This window comes from Dreissena polymorpha, chromosome 9, assembly GCF_020536995.1.
Source record: "Dreissena polymorpha isolate Duluth1 chromosome 9, UMN_Dpol_1.0, whole genome shotgun sequence".
Lineage (NCBI taxonomy): Eukaryota > Metazoa > Mollusca > Bivalvia > Myida > Dreissenidae > Dreissena > Dreissena polymorpha.
The window spans coordinates 77,939,821-77,953,415 of NC_068363.1; the positions used below are offsets into that span (position 1 = coordinate 77,939,821).

At 40.3% G+C, this 13,595-nt stretch overlaps 1 long non-coding RNA gene across 2 annotated transcripts; it reads right to left on the minus strand.

The window, feature by feature from the left end:
• Positions 1-1,073: 1,073 nt before the first annotated feature.
• Positions 1,074-9,708, minus strand: LOC127845609 (uncharacterized). Of its 2 annotated transcripts, XR_008033282.1 has the most exons (6): positions 9,592-9,708; positions 3,812-4,208; positions 3,507-3,717; positions 2,773-3,402; positions 2,143-2,663; positions 1,074-2,034 (listed from the first exon to the last, which is right to left on the minus strand). It is a non-coding gene; the product is annotated as an uncharacterized LOC127845609 (long non-coding RNA). The 2 variants fall into 2 exon arrangements; XR_008033281.1 differs by having other exon boundaries at positions 2,143-3,402.
• Positions 9,709-13,595: the final 3,887 nt, after the last annotated feature.

The window sequence follows — 13,595 nt, forward strand, 5'->3', positions numbered from 1 at the left end:
GGGGCGTTGAAACAGGGTACTGTTCGTGCAAAATACCCCTACTTTGACCCTACATGGATGACAATTGATTAAGTGGGTTTATAATGAATTGTATGTTTGATTTGGTAACGCGAAGTGCTTTCACGCCAGCTATTGTTTTTCAGGGATGGTTAAATTCCTGAGTGAGAAAATTGAGTTGAAAGTGGACCGGTAAAGCACGTTGTAAGTCTCTGCTATGCATATGATGACACCAGTGCTGGTCTGTCTGTGTATTTGGAGCCTTTTTTCCGTGTCAAATGATGGTAAACGACCAGAATGTGAAGCCGATCCAGGTTATTGGTTGAAATCTTGGACCAAAAATGCCGTTAGGTGATTGTAAAGAGTCAATACAAATGCTACACATGTCTCGTATTCGTTGTGGTACGGTTATTTAGTAGAAAATGCAGTGTAATTTGAGTGTATACTTCGGTCTGGGACGGTGCAAAGTAGGTGAACATCCATATCTGTTCATCGGGTTTGACTATATATTTTTGACAGTAAACACGGCAAGGTGGGGGTAATGGGTTTACCCATAAGGGCTTCGTATGCTCACCCAATAAACCGAGTTTGAATCACATTGACCTCTTTGGTGAAATTGCAAATTTCAACCGGAGGATGAAACCCTCCAAACTTACCATAACTTGGTATTCAAAGTTAGGATTCATCGCTGAGCACGAATCTGATGTCCGTTTTCAGATATCATGCCTTTAGGGTTACCCCATCTCCCCCACCTTGCTATTTTACTGTCAAAAATATATACTCAAACCGGATGGACGGATATGGTTCTATTTAGGTAATATGACAACGCTAAGAAAGAATCAAATATTTGTTTTCAGCTATCTCCAACCTTATTAACGTATGCAGCAGATCCATGAGTAATCGGTATTTCATTGTACTCAAAGATAAATAAGAACAGCCAAGTGTCAGCAGCGAAATGTATTGAAATAACATATATGTTGAGAAAAAACATACATTTACAGACAAAAGTCAGTCAGTCCGTAAGACAGTCAAAATAACAAAAAAATGTCCGTCAAGCAGCACAGGGGACATCGCTTGGTCGGTCGGTTGGTCGGTCAACCAGGGGCATCGACTTCGCGGTCGCGGAACCCGCCTCCTTCAACTTTTTGTTATTCTGACTGACTGACTAAAGGTTAACAGTTGTCTTTCAATAGTAAAAGTAATATTTGACATATTTATTTATTTTCTTAGTAATGTTTTTCAGTTTCTCTCGGATCTGGTTGTCCGACGGAGACGCGGTCTCCTCGGGTAGTGTGGACCGTCTGCCGGGTGATGGTCTTATTACACGATGCAGCCCATTCTATGTGGTCGCGAAAAAGCTCCTCCATTTCCTTGGTCTCTTGGTCCGTATTGTAGGTCTTCCGGGCAATGGGAAGTCTTACCTTCGACTCGTCAATATCCGTCGGCGGAAGTTATGTCTGGGTCGTCATCCTGCTCTAACGATTCCTTCGCAGCGGTATGTCCAACTCTTTCTGTGGAGCGGACACTGTGTAATATGTCAAATATATATGAATGTATATTGACAGAAACGTATATGAATTTATATATAAATATAAATCCCCTGCTGTGTCTTCCAACAGCTACCACTGCTTTTGTCGCTGGTCTGTGATCGCGGAAGTACGCATAAGTGCGCGGCTTTTGGGTGCTGCTTCAGAGCAGTCATCTTTGGAAAAAACGGGTCTGCTGGGGATGTTGGCGGTGGCGGTCGGAGCGTCGCGGCTTGTGGTGGGCTGCTTCAGGGCAGTCATCTTTGGAGACAGCGGGCCTGCTGGGGCTGGTGGTGGTGGCATTGGTGGTGGGGGCGCACGGCTTGTTGGGGCTGCTTCATCGTCGGCGCAGTCATCGTCGGAGACAGTGGGGCTGCTAGGGTTTACTCTGGGAAGTCCAGACAACTGCACCCTACACTTTGACAGGAGTGGGTTCTTTCAACTTCGTTGTCAATGATGCTATGTATGGCTGCTGACCTGCCCAGGAAGTACTGGCTATCGGTTACCTTTGCTGCGGAAATAGAAAAGAAAATGTGTAATGAAATATATAAAATGTATAAGTATCGAGATCGAAACTAATATGCATTGCTGAAGATGTATTCTTATGTTTTATGGTTACCTTCTGCTCCATTGGAGTGGCGAGGCTTCTGGGGGCTGCTTCAAAGCAGTCATCTTCTGAGTCATTCGGGGCTGCTGGGGCATTTGGCGGTGGCGGTGGGAGCGACGCGGCTTGTTGGGGCTGCTTTCGTTGCAATCGTCTGCAACAGCGGGGCTGCTGGGGCTGTTGGTGGTGGCGGTGTCGCAAAACCTCCTTTCCTGGCTTTAAGCATCCACAGGTAAGTGCCCTGGGTCTTGTTCCTGCAAATTGAAAGAATATAGAATGTTAACGTTCGTATATGCTCGACAATTATATGTAAAGTTTGTTGTACGTGAACGAATGTTTGAAAGTAATTCTCGCATCAACTTACCGCTGGTCAGCGACGCCATAATGTTGATCGGCCGTCGTTCGCTTGTGGCACAGCGTGTCCGCGACCTGATCAGCCTTCCCGGCGTCCAACTGTCGCACCTGAACTGTGACCAGTTTTCGGTTGAGCATAAGGTTGAACTGAAATGTTGGAATCTCTCGCCGCTAGTCCCAACCTGAAGAATATCGACATTTATTAAGGCAAGTGTGATTGTCATAACAATCATTGTATGTCTAATCATTGAATGATACATAGCATAATCAATCCAGAAAGTAAATACTTACTTCGCCCATGCTCTCTCCAGCCACTTGTTAATGTGGCTGTGGTTAAGGTCGAGGTTGGACGTGCCGCGCCCGAACACATGGCAGTCTCTGCGGCTCTGCTCCTGCACTGTTGGGTAAACTATCAGTACCTCAACCTCACAGAAGCGGCGCAGCAGGTTTATCTCCTCCCGTTGCAGTAGGAACTAGGCGTAGCGCCCCCACTTGGCTGTCTTGTGAGCGTCGATGCTCACAGTGAAGTGGAGGCCGCCACGGAACGGCAGCGCTTGTTCCACTTACTTGAACTGCAATGCAATGCAAACCCCACTTTTATATGCACATACTGTGATCAATGAATGAATGAATGGGTTAAAGTTGTGCAACGGAAGTATACATATTCGGAGTTGAACGAACTCCCCGGCGCGGGAGCCGATGCGCATGGCCATCAGTACTATCAAGATGCCTCCTATGTGATGAAAGTACTCTGCAGGCGCCGGAAGCCCTCCATGCAGGTTATGTAATATTCGAATTGAGCTCGCCCTAAAGGTCGATGTTTGGTGGGATGCCTGCCGTCTCCTGAACCCTGCGCTCCACGGTGCGTCTTATGGCCGCCTTCTTTGTAGCACCAGCGCAGCCCGGCAGCTTGCGAACGGCCTGTAAAAGTACATTTCAATAAGTTTGTGTCAAAAAGCAATGCACATACGCTACAAAAACTGCATAGTTATTGTCCATGCTGTAATGTACGCATATGTGTTTACCTCGTCAGCAATACCGGCTGCCAACAGCCCCTCGTCCTGGGCCCACCGCAGGAACATCACGGTGGAGCCAATGGTGCTCCTTACGGTTCCTGGCTGCATCTGAAATTATCCGTCATCTACTTCCAGATCGTCCTTCCACTGCGCTATTTTATCCAGGGGGCCGCCATTTCACAACCGCATCCGGAAGACAGGTGCCGGAATCAGGCCTCAACTATGTTGATTGAAAGGGATATATAATGGAACAACACGTATACAATACTTGGCGTTGGTAAACAATATCAACGGTCACTAGTCGTTATACTTACAGCTTCGTCGGCCCTTCATTACTAGTGCGCTGGGTGGTAGACCTTTGCAGTTTTCCGTGGTGAGGAACTGAGCCTCCTCCTGCTCCTCCTTCCTCTCCTCCTCCGAGTCACTGGAGTCCTGGTCATGTTCTCGTGCGGTGGCGGTCGCGGTTGCGGGTGCGGGTGCGCCCCCAGCACCTGATATCGCCTGAGGTCTTTCCTCTTTTGTCACTTGGAGTGTGTACAGTGAAGTATGCTCAAAAGCAACACATAGAACTACACTCGTGCGTTGTCATATCGTTCGTACAACATACGTCAGTCTGATCCGGGCGACCCTGATCCCCTTCTCACTGAGGCACAATGGACAAACCCTAGCCTTTGATTTGTTTTTCTTAAGATCAGGGCACGTTGACATTTTCTGAAGAGAAAGTTACACATTTTAAGAAAAACTCATAATATGTTCTCAAAATGTTTTTTGTATGCCAACAAATCTACGCCGCAAACGGTTATCGCCATTGTGCTAAGGAGTGAACAGACCTTTGGGTTCTTTGCCCGTTAAACACATACTAACAAATATTTGTGCACATTAATTCTATGGTAGACAATTGGCAACCGTTAGGCGACAATTTTGGCGCGAGTATATCTCGTGTCGCCCAAAGGTTTAGTGTGGATGCAAAGTCGGCTCGCCTAAAGGTTTAATGTGTATATATATATATATATATATATATATATATATATATATATATATATATATAGAGAGAGAGAGAGAGAGCGAGAGAGAGAGAGAGAGAGAGAGCGAGAGAGAGCGAGAGAGAGAGATCGACGAAGAGAGCGTCGCTCGAGCGAGCTCGAGCTCAGCTCGAGCCTCTAGAGCTCTCGCTCTCTCCTCGCTCTCCGCCCTAGCTGATCTCGAAGAGCTCTCGTCTCTCCCCTCTCGCTCGCGCTCTCTCTCTCTCTCTCTCTCTCTCTCTCTCTCTCTCTCTCTCTTCTCTCTCTCTCTCTCTCTCTCTCTCTCTCTCTCTCTCTCTCCCCTCCTCCCTCTCTCCCCGCTCTCTCTCTCCTCTCTCTCCGCTCTCTCCTCTCTCTTCTCGCTCTCTCTTCCTCGACTCGACGCTCCTCTCCTCTCAAGAGAGTTCTCTCCCCCTCAGCTCTCTCTCCTCCTCCGCCCTCCGACCCAACAAGCTCTCCTACCACAAGTGACTATCTACAGAAAACCGAGACAGATACACAGAGAGACAGACACAGAGACAAGAGGAGCAAATATAGACACATAGAAACACGTGAGTACAGAGAGTAACGAGCCAGAACCGTATACAGAGCAGAGTACACATACCCATATACAGACTCCTACTCTACCACCTCTTCTCTCCCTCCATCTGATCTCACTACTCTCACCAGTACCCATCTAAGCTATCTCTCTAAATCGAGGATCTCTCTCTTCTCTCTCTAGTCCTTCTCTCTCTCTCCTCTTCTCTCTACCACACACTCTTCCTAACAAGACACTAGCTTATTCTAACATCCAAAGCGCTTTTCTACATACCACTCAGTATTTTGAACAGACACTCGTTATTCTACGTGAAATAGACTTTTCTAATATAACACTCGCTATTCTACATGACAGAGGCTTTTTTCTAACATAAACAATCGCTATTCTTACAAGACACTTGATTTTCTAACAAGAAAGAGACTTTTCTAACATAATACTCGCTATTTTAACACGACATTCGCTATTCTAACATGACAGAGGCTTTTCTAACATAACACTTGCTATTCTAGAGTCGCCCAAAAGGTTAGGGTTAAAGGTTGAATTTGTATGTTTATAAGGGTTAGGGTAAAAAAAAAACATTTGCTAGACAATTTGGCAACCTATAAGTGACAATTGTTCGGGAGTGAACAGACATTTATGTTCGATGCCCGTCCGGTCGTCCGTACGTACGTACGTTCGGCTTGATGGTAGTATTGTGCCAAGGACCATAACTCCTGAACGGTTAGAGATAGCCGCAAACGGTTTTCGCCATCGTGCTCCTTACCTATGGGTACGTGCGTTAACGTCCTCACGTCCATCTGACTAAGGACCGGGTACGTTTTGGAGGGTGGTTGTGGGACAAGGGCTTCAATAATTCAACAAAAATAGGTAAACAAATAAAAACATCGGATTCGTGCTCGCAACACATTGCTGCTTCTTGAACATTCGTATTAAGACCACCATGCCGTCCATTAGCAAATCGCACGCTTGTGCCGGCCAGCCAGTAGCCATTACTTCGTAACGGCTCAAGATAGAGCTTCAGATTCGTGCTAAGCCCTGAGGGTGAAACCATCAAAACTTGGTATTCTCAGTAAGGATTTATCGTTAAGCACGAATCTGAAGTCCGTTTTCTTAAGTTCTTAGGTTTAACCCCATCTCCCCCTTTGCCATTTTTACTGTCAAAAATATACACAAACCCGATGGATAGATGGTTATTTTTAAGGTCAAATGACACCGCTGAGCACGAATCAGATATCCGTGTGCAGCTATATACGCTTATTTAGTAGAAAATGCAGTCTATTTCGAGTGTATACTTCGGTCTGGGATGGTGCAAAGTTGGTGATAAAACATGTCTGTATATCGGGATTTTGGACAGTAAAAATGGCAAGGGGGATGGGTTTAACCCTAAGGGCTTGATATATCAGAAAACGGACTTCAGATTTGTGCTCAGCTTTCTATCCTTGCCCAATAAACCGAGTTTCAATCCTTACCTCGAACATTGACGTCTGGATTAAAAGTTTACCCTGATGAATAATTCAGGGTGAACATTTCTACCTGAGAGTGACCCCCTCCAAACCGCCCGAAACTCGGTACTCTAGTGCAGGGTTCATTGCTGCGCACGAATCCGCTGTCATGTTTTTCGATATCTGGACCCCTTCCGGAACTATGGAGCTGCAAAGGTGGTAGGGGTCAGAGGTCAGGTAAATTAATGATTAAACGGAAAAAAGTACTGTCAATATATAACATGAGACCCCTATCGTAAAAATGTCAACTGTTCTTGATTTTGTTTTCGATTTATTTTTATATTCACCAACATATACTTAAATAATAATACCAAATATTCCGGGTATAGACAAGAGATTTACATAAAAGTACATGTATTATGGTAAAAAATGGACAAAACGCCCGACGGTAGGGCAATTTGATCCCCCTTAGCCTAACCTCAGGAAAATATTTAGGTCAAAGTTTTTATTTTGTTCGGTCCAGCATACACATATAATCAAGTGTGCCAAGTTTAAGCCCTACAATTGCAGCAATGACGGAGTAGGGTAGTTTTAAAGAACCAAAATGATCAAAGAATGCCTTATAATCAATAACACCTTACTTTACCACGCCCAAGTCCGACCCCAGGGCACCATAGGGTCAAGGCACGTCAAATTGTTCGTCGTACATTTTTCATCAAACGTAGATATTCGTCAGACGCAAAGAGCCACATGAAAGAGCAATACATAGCCAAAACGGCTTACAAAAGTGTCCAAAAAACATAGGGAATGGGACATTGACTCCCCTTAGCCAACTCCCGGGCCAATATTAAGGTCAACGTTTGTATTTTGTTCGGTTCAGCATACACATATAATTAATTGTGCCAGGTTTCAGGCCTACAAGTGCGGAAATGACGGAGTAGGGTAGTTTTAAATGACAAAACGCTAAAAAATGCCTCATAATCAATAACACCATACGTGGCCACGTCCTAGTCCGACCCCTGGGCACCATAGGGTAAGGGCATGTCAAATTGTTCGTCGTACCTTTTCCAACAAATCTAGATATTCGTCAGAGGCAAAAAGCCACATTAAAGAGCAAGTACATAGCCAAAAAGGCTTAAAAAGGCTTAAAAAGTGTCCACAAATCATAGGAAAGGGGACTTTGATCCCCTTAGACTACCCCCGAACCAATATTTATATCAAAGTTTTATTTTGTTCGGTTCGGCATACGAATATAATTAATTGTGCCAAGTTTCAGCCCTAAAAGTGCAACCATGTAGGAGAAAGGTAGTTTTAAATGACAAAACGCTAAAAAATGCAAACAAAATCCAGAGCCCCTCCCTTGGCCACGCCTTCGTCTGACCCCTTGGCACCTGTGCAAACCTAAGAGAAGCTCAAATTGTCCGTCTTACATTTCCTACAAATCTAGATATATTTTGAGGCAGATGATGTCACAATTCGTATTTATAGAAAATTAAAACCGTCCAAAAACCGGTAAAAATAACGTGAAAAACGGAACACGGAACACCATAGACAAAACATATTTGTTTTTCTAATAATCCTACCTGATGTCTTAAGACCTTTCCAATGGTATATAACATTACAGGCCACTCGTTGACTACGATAGTGCTGTATAGTGAGTAATTTCTTACTTTTGGCAAACTTTTACGAAAAACAAGGGTCTCCGGTGACTTCTTTTTGCCATAACTGTCTTATTTAAGGGCACAGGGGCCATAATCAAGTGCCGCTTTCAATAAATTTCTATTACAATTTAGAAAACATGTACTTTTTAGGCTTAATTTGCGGTATTAAATCAACATAGTTCGTCAAAGTGATACATGTTGTAAAAAAAGACTAAACAAACGGGCCGGAAAAAGGTTCATAACTCTCTTATTACCCCCCCCCCCCCACCTTACCCCCGGCTGTAAACCTCTGACGCTGGAGATATCTAGCCCCGCTATCTATATACGCGATATCAGGTATCTCAGTATCACAACTCAGGAGCATTAGATAACAAACGATAGTTTGAAAGTAAAAATGTCAGACTCTGTGTTTTACCTGCTGCAATGCGCTAAGGGCCATAACTCCTGAACGGAAAGTCGGATTCCCAAATCTAAAACTGTTATTGGTTTGGCTTGGCAAGACCTTTCCAACTTCCATTGGGTATATCTACCTTTATGAAGGTCATCTTAGGCTGCAACAATCTAGCTTGTAAAATGAGTTGTGAATATTATCCCCCTTGACCCTATGTGACCGAAATTTGTATTTTTAGGGGCACATTTTTTACTCTTTCTGGGGTTAAGGTGTATGATTAGTATATAAGTTATGGACCCTTAAAGGGAGCCATCGAACACCAGTTTCTGGACTACGGTCGAATATTTACGGACGTTTTTACTGTCCAAGTCGAGGGCACCTAATGACCCCTAAAATTCGACACTACTTTTTTGTTGATAATTAAGGATTCAGCTAGGTCCAAATTATATATGTACCAAATTTTACTTCTCTAGGCTATCCCAAGCGGTTTCTCTAGTGGTTCAAATAATGTAATAATATCCACTAGAAATGGGAACTTTGTCAATGGGTTCGCTTCTTTTTCATGAATTGTATCTCGAAAATTCGTCACTCCGTTATTTATGTGTTTACTTAGGTTAACGTTTTGGGACACACACAATGAATTAATGACTGACTGACTGACTGTTTGACTGACTGACTGACTGACTGACTGACTGACTGACTGACAGGCAAAATACAATATACCCCGATCATTCGATCCGGGGGCATAAACAAACACGTCTCCGTAGTCAACTCCTTATGTGATTGAAATGAATGTGTGTTGAAGGTCTCGCTTGAGAAAATGATCACTATGGGTTCAATAAGGTTAATCATTAAGATCAACAATACTGCAATAAAATATATACACGGGGGACAACATAGCATTACGTAGTACTGCACAAATCTAACCTTAAAGTGTATGCATAGAAAAACGAATTTCGACATCTTTTTAAAAAGTGTGCATGAAGACAGATATAGTTCATTTAAAAAGGTTCAAACGGCTTCCGTAAGTACATGTTTACCTTCATGTAATCATCTTACTCTTTAAGCTGAAAACCTCAAATGTCCGTCAATCATGGAAAAACGAACATGAACGGTTGACATTTTGTTTCATGGTTATCGTTGTTTCGGCATAATCTGTAAAATATAATTGAAATGAAGTGTTAGTTTATAACACGAGAATTATTCGGTATTACATTCAAATTCAAACACTTCACTGAATCATAACATTATTAATATTGCGATAAGAAACATGTTCTTGTTTCATTGATGTTGCTACTTTAGAACGAGGTTTTATTTGAGACATATCTGGCTTTTTCGGAAAAATAATATGATCAATACAATTACAATATAAGCCTGGATTTCTCTCCCGGCTCATTGAAAACTACAATGGGAACAAAATTATCTTATTCCATGGTGTTTATGACTCTAGTAGCTGCCCTAGATAGAAAGTTATACAGGCATTAGCGTTGTCATTCCAAGTCATGCAATAAACTAAAATATATGTTGTAATTGGATTGGTCAGAAAGCCGAACAAATACCATACAATAATATGTAGTGAAAGTTTTTAATGGAAATACACTTTTAGAAGGACATAAATGAAGTACGTTGACCTCTGCATAAACTAAATCAAATTTATAGTTTGATGCCTTTATGTAAATGAACAAACCATTCCTTGTCGGTTACCCGTTCTTTATTCTTATATGTGTTAATGTTGTTTTGTAATGTGCTGTTTTGTACTGTTTTGGCAATTGGTCACTTGCCTTAAATAAAGGACCAACTTATTGTATATAATGAGAATGTAATACTGCTCCAACAACTGGAGTTTCACTTTGTTTTAATGTATATAATCACATGTTGAAGTATTTATACAAAATGTATAAATGTCTATCATACTCAGTTATTAACCAACTGAACCAAATCATTTTCATAGTGTGTATGATGCGTAATTTTCTTCGTTGGTTGTTTGGACGAAACTAATCTAAGCACAATAAAATAACGGCAGTTCAAATGTTTAAAATTAGCATCCTCCTACCAGCACAGGTTTAAGCCATGGACATGTAATTTTATTATGTTGATTATAGTAACTATTGAATACTAACTTAAGTTCTACAAAGTAATCATTTAAGAAGCCCATCCTGCGGAGGCCTCATATCCATAGTTTAGTCACTTCTTTTTATTTCAGTTGGAAAGTTTCATTACGTTTTCTTTTTGAGATACATTATCTGAAATTATAACTTTATTATTATGGATTGTAAAAATCTTAACAAAGTATTTACTTCATTTTATCACGTCACACAGAAATTCAAAGTCTGGTGCTTTGTTATGATGTAAATGAATATTAAAAATGCACTCGGGTGTTTTGTGATTGATTATTTACTGAGTGTGCAGTTGGTTGGGCGCTTTCAACAAGTTTCAGCACCTAATTGCTTTCATTTATCGTTCCAAGTCAGTTTGGTGTATATGCGTATATCCTCTTGTCACAAGTAAAAGACTGGCTGATTATAAACATATTTTTCTACTGAAAATGGTTATAGACGTTCATGTTTTTGCATTTAATACAGTATTTGGACGACAAATGTGATAAAACACAATGCAGATAGAAATAAGTTACATTTGTTTATGAAGCCCATGTTTTTGTGGAGAAATTCCTCACTCCGAATAAAAGCCTAATACGCCTGAAAGGATGCTATACACCAAAATTGTGTAAAGACTAATTACGGGAAAAACATCTAATACTAGAAGACACTTCCACGCAATCATTTTCCGAAAAAAGAATGCATATAAAAACTAATGGGATTTGATACAATGCTCTTAGCAGTTTTATTTATAAAGACATTAGATTACAGGAATTATTGCTTTTGTATCCAATAATAGTTTACACTTTGTATTGTTATTAGATAGAGTGCAAAAAGAACGTAACGCTTAAAGCGTGTCATGCGAGTCATTTCTAACAAGTTCTTTTGTAATAGAAAATTCTTATTGTCGAGAGCATGTTTGTTTTTTTTATAAAAATAAGTGTAAACCACATGCTTCAATAAAGACAATTTTACATATATTCTTATTTTAACCTCGATAGTGTCTGAGTATAAACGCTGCACATGAAAGACCATAATTTGCGACTGTTAAGCTATTTATGAGCTCTTAAAACATTCAAATATATACACACGTAATATTTATTGGTAAGCAAAACAGTGATATTAAAATTGATACTACCTGATCAAGATATAAATTTTGTTTTAAGCCAAAGGTAACATATACAAAATTGGTCAGTGGCTCATAATCGGTCAGCACCATCTAACTTTTTAATCTGAATTGTTCTCTCCCGTTTTTGTTTATATGTCACTCTTGATCACGTCTTAGACGTATTTTCGTGCTTATAAATGTAGTACATGAAGCCATCTATTTAATGTTGAATGACCTGCATAAGCCTAGTTATGTTAACGATGGCCACGGTTTTACTTTGATCCCAAGTTAAAATATGTTGACATTATATACATAATATAAATACAATAACAATTCTTACATGCATATATTTCCTCAGATTAATGATGCAAGATGCGGCAATGTAATCAGGAATAATTTACATCTTATTCCCCATATTGCGTTTGGACTTATTGTGTGATATTTTTCTCGCCATTTTTAATATGATATATATAGGTGAAAATTAACATTATTTTTGCTTTATAAACATTTTTAAATAATGGATTTAATTTATGTCGAACACACACGTATACGCATATCAGTAACTGGTTATTATATCATTTACACACTTTATCAACCTTCATTAACACCCTTTATGTCTGTACTTAACCGCTCTCTTAAAAAAAGTCCGAAATTCAAAATCATATTCGGAAATATAGATATGGAATCGGGAAAACCATAAATGTATTGATGGACAATATGACCTTTTAAGTTATTAACATCAGAGGACGAGCAGTGATAAAAGGAAACATTTTCTATCAAGTAAATAGTAGAACATTTGTAAAGGTTTTAAATAACGATAACGATAACGACAATAACGTTCGCTTCATCAGGATCTTCGAATCATATCAGATTGTATTGTTTTGCAAACAAGTTCGACAAAACTTATCTTTCCGAACCTACACGTTGTTCGATTTTTATTATGTGCAAGTTGAACGTCACGTTCTGATACGATATTTTATAATCGCAATAAAACATTGAATCTTAAGTCGATCGGGCGATATATATATAATTCGGTTGCAGTCGTTATGTTATCGCAAAAGCCATCACTTATATCGTGAAATCGAAACCACATTAGTTGCATAACATAACGGACCGCACAAATTCGTCATAAACGTAGAATAACGTATGACCTTGTACATGCTTACTAGGCAAAGCCATTGTAACGATAGTACCTGATCTCAACACAATAGATATTCACAAAATTCCCGATCTCATGTTTCTTGCAGATCATTGCACGTGTACTTGTCAAATCAAGAGCAAATGAGCCAAATCAACACACTCAAACTGTGTAATTTCAACAATTGTTTGCGAAGTATTCTTTTTAAGCGATTGTAAAATGTACAATAAATTAAATGAAATCAATTAATATTCAAATGAGCGTCTGTACTTAGGAAAGTGTTGGTATTACATCAATACATATTTATAGACAATGTGTAAACGTGACGAATTACACGGTATTACAATTTATATAATAAATATAGCGCAAGCACATTTGTCTCTCAAAATACTAATGGATACAACTGAATGTCATAGCAGTATTATAAAGAAAGTCCTACAATATGCACATAATGATACAATATACACCTGTCATTTGTGCGATAATTTATACATTCACGTCCGATATCAAAGAGCAGCGTTTCTCCTGAAAGCATCTTGTTAACAACGCTACTGTAAAAAGTTTGTTTTTCTTCATAGAGACGCGAAGATCAATGGGTGCACACGGAAAGATAGAAAGGTCACCCACGTACAAGTAAATTAGATGTTATAAAGTATCATATAAGGAATAATATTTTACGCATGATGGGTTGTTTCAAGACAA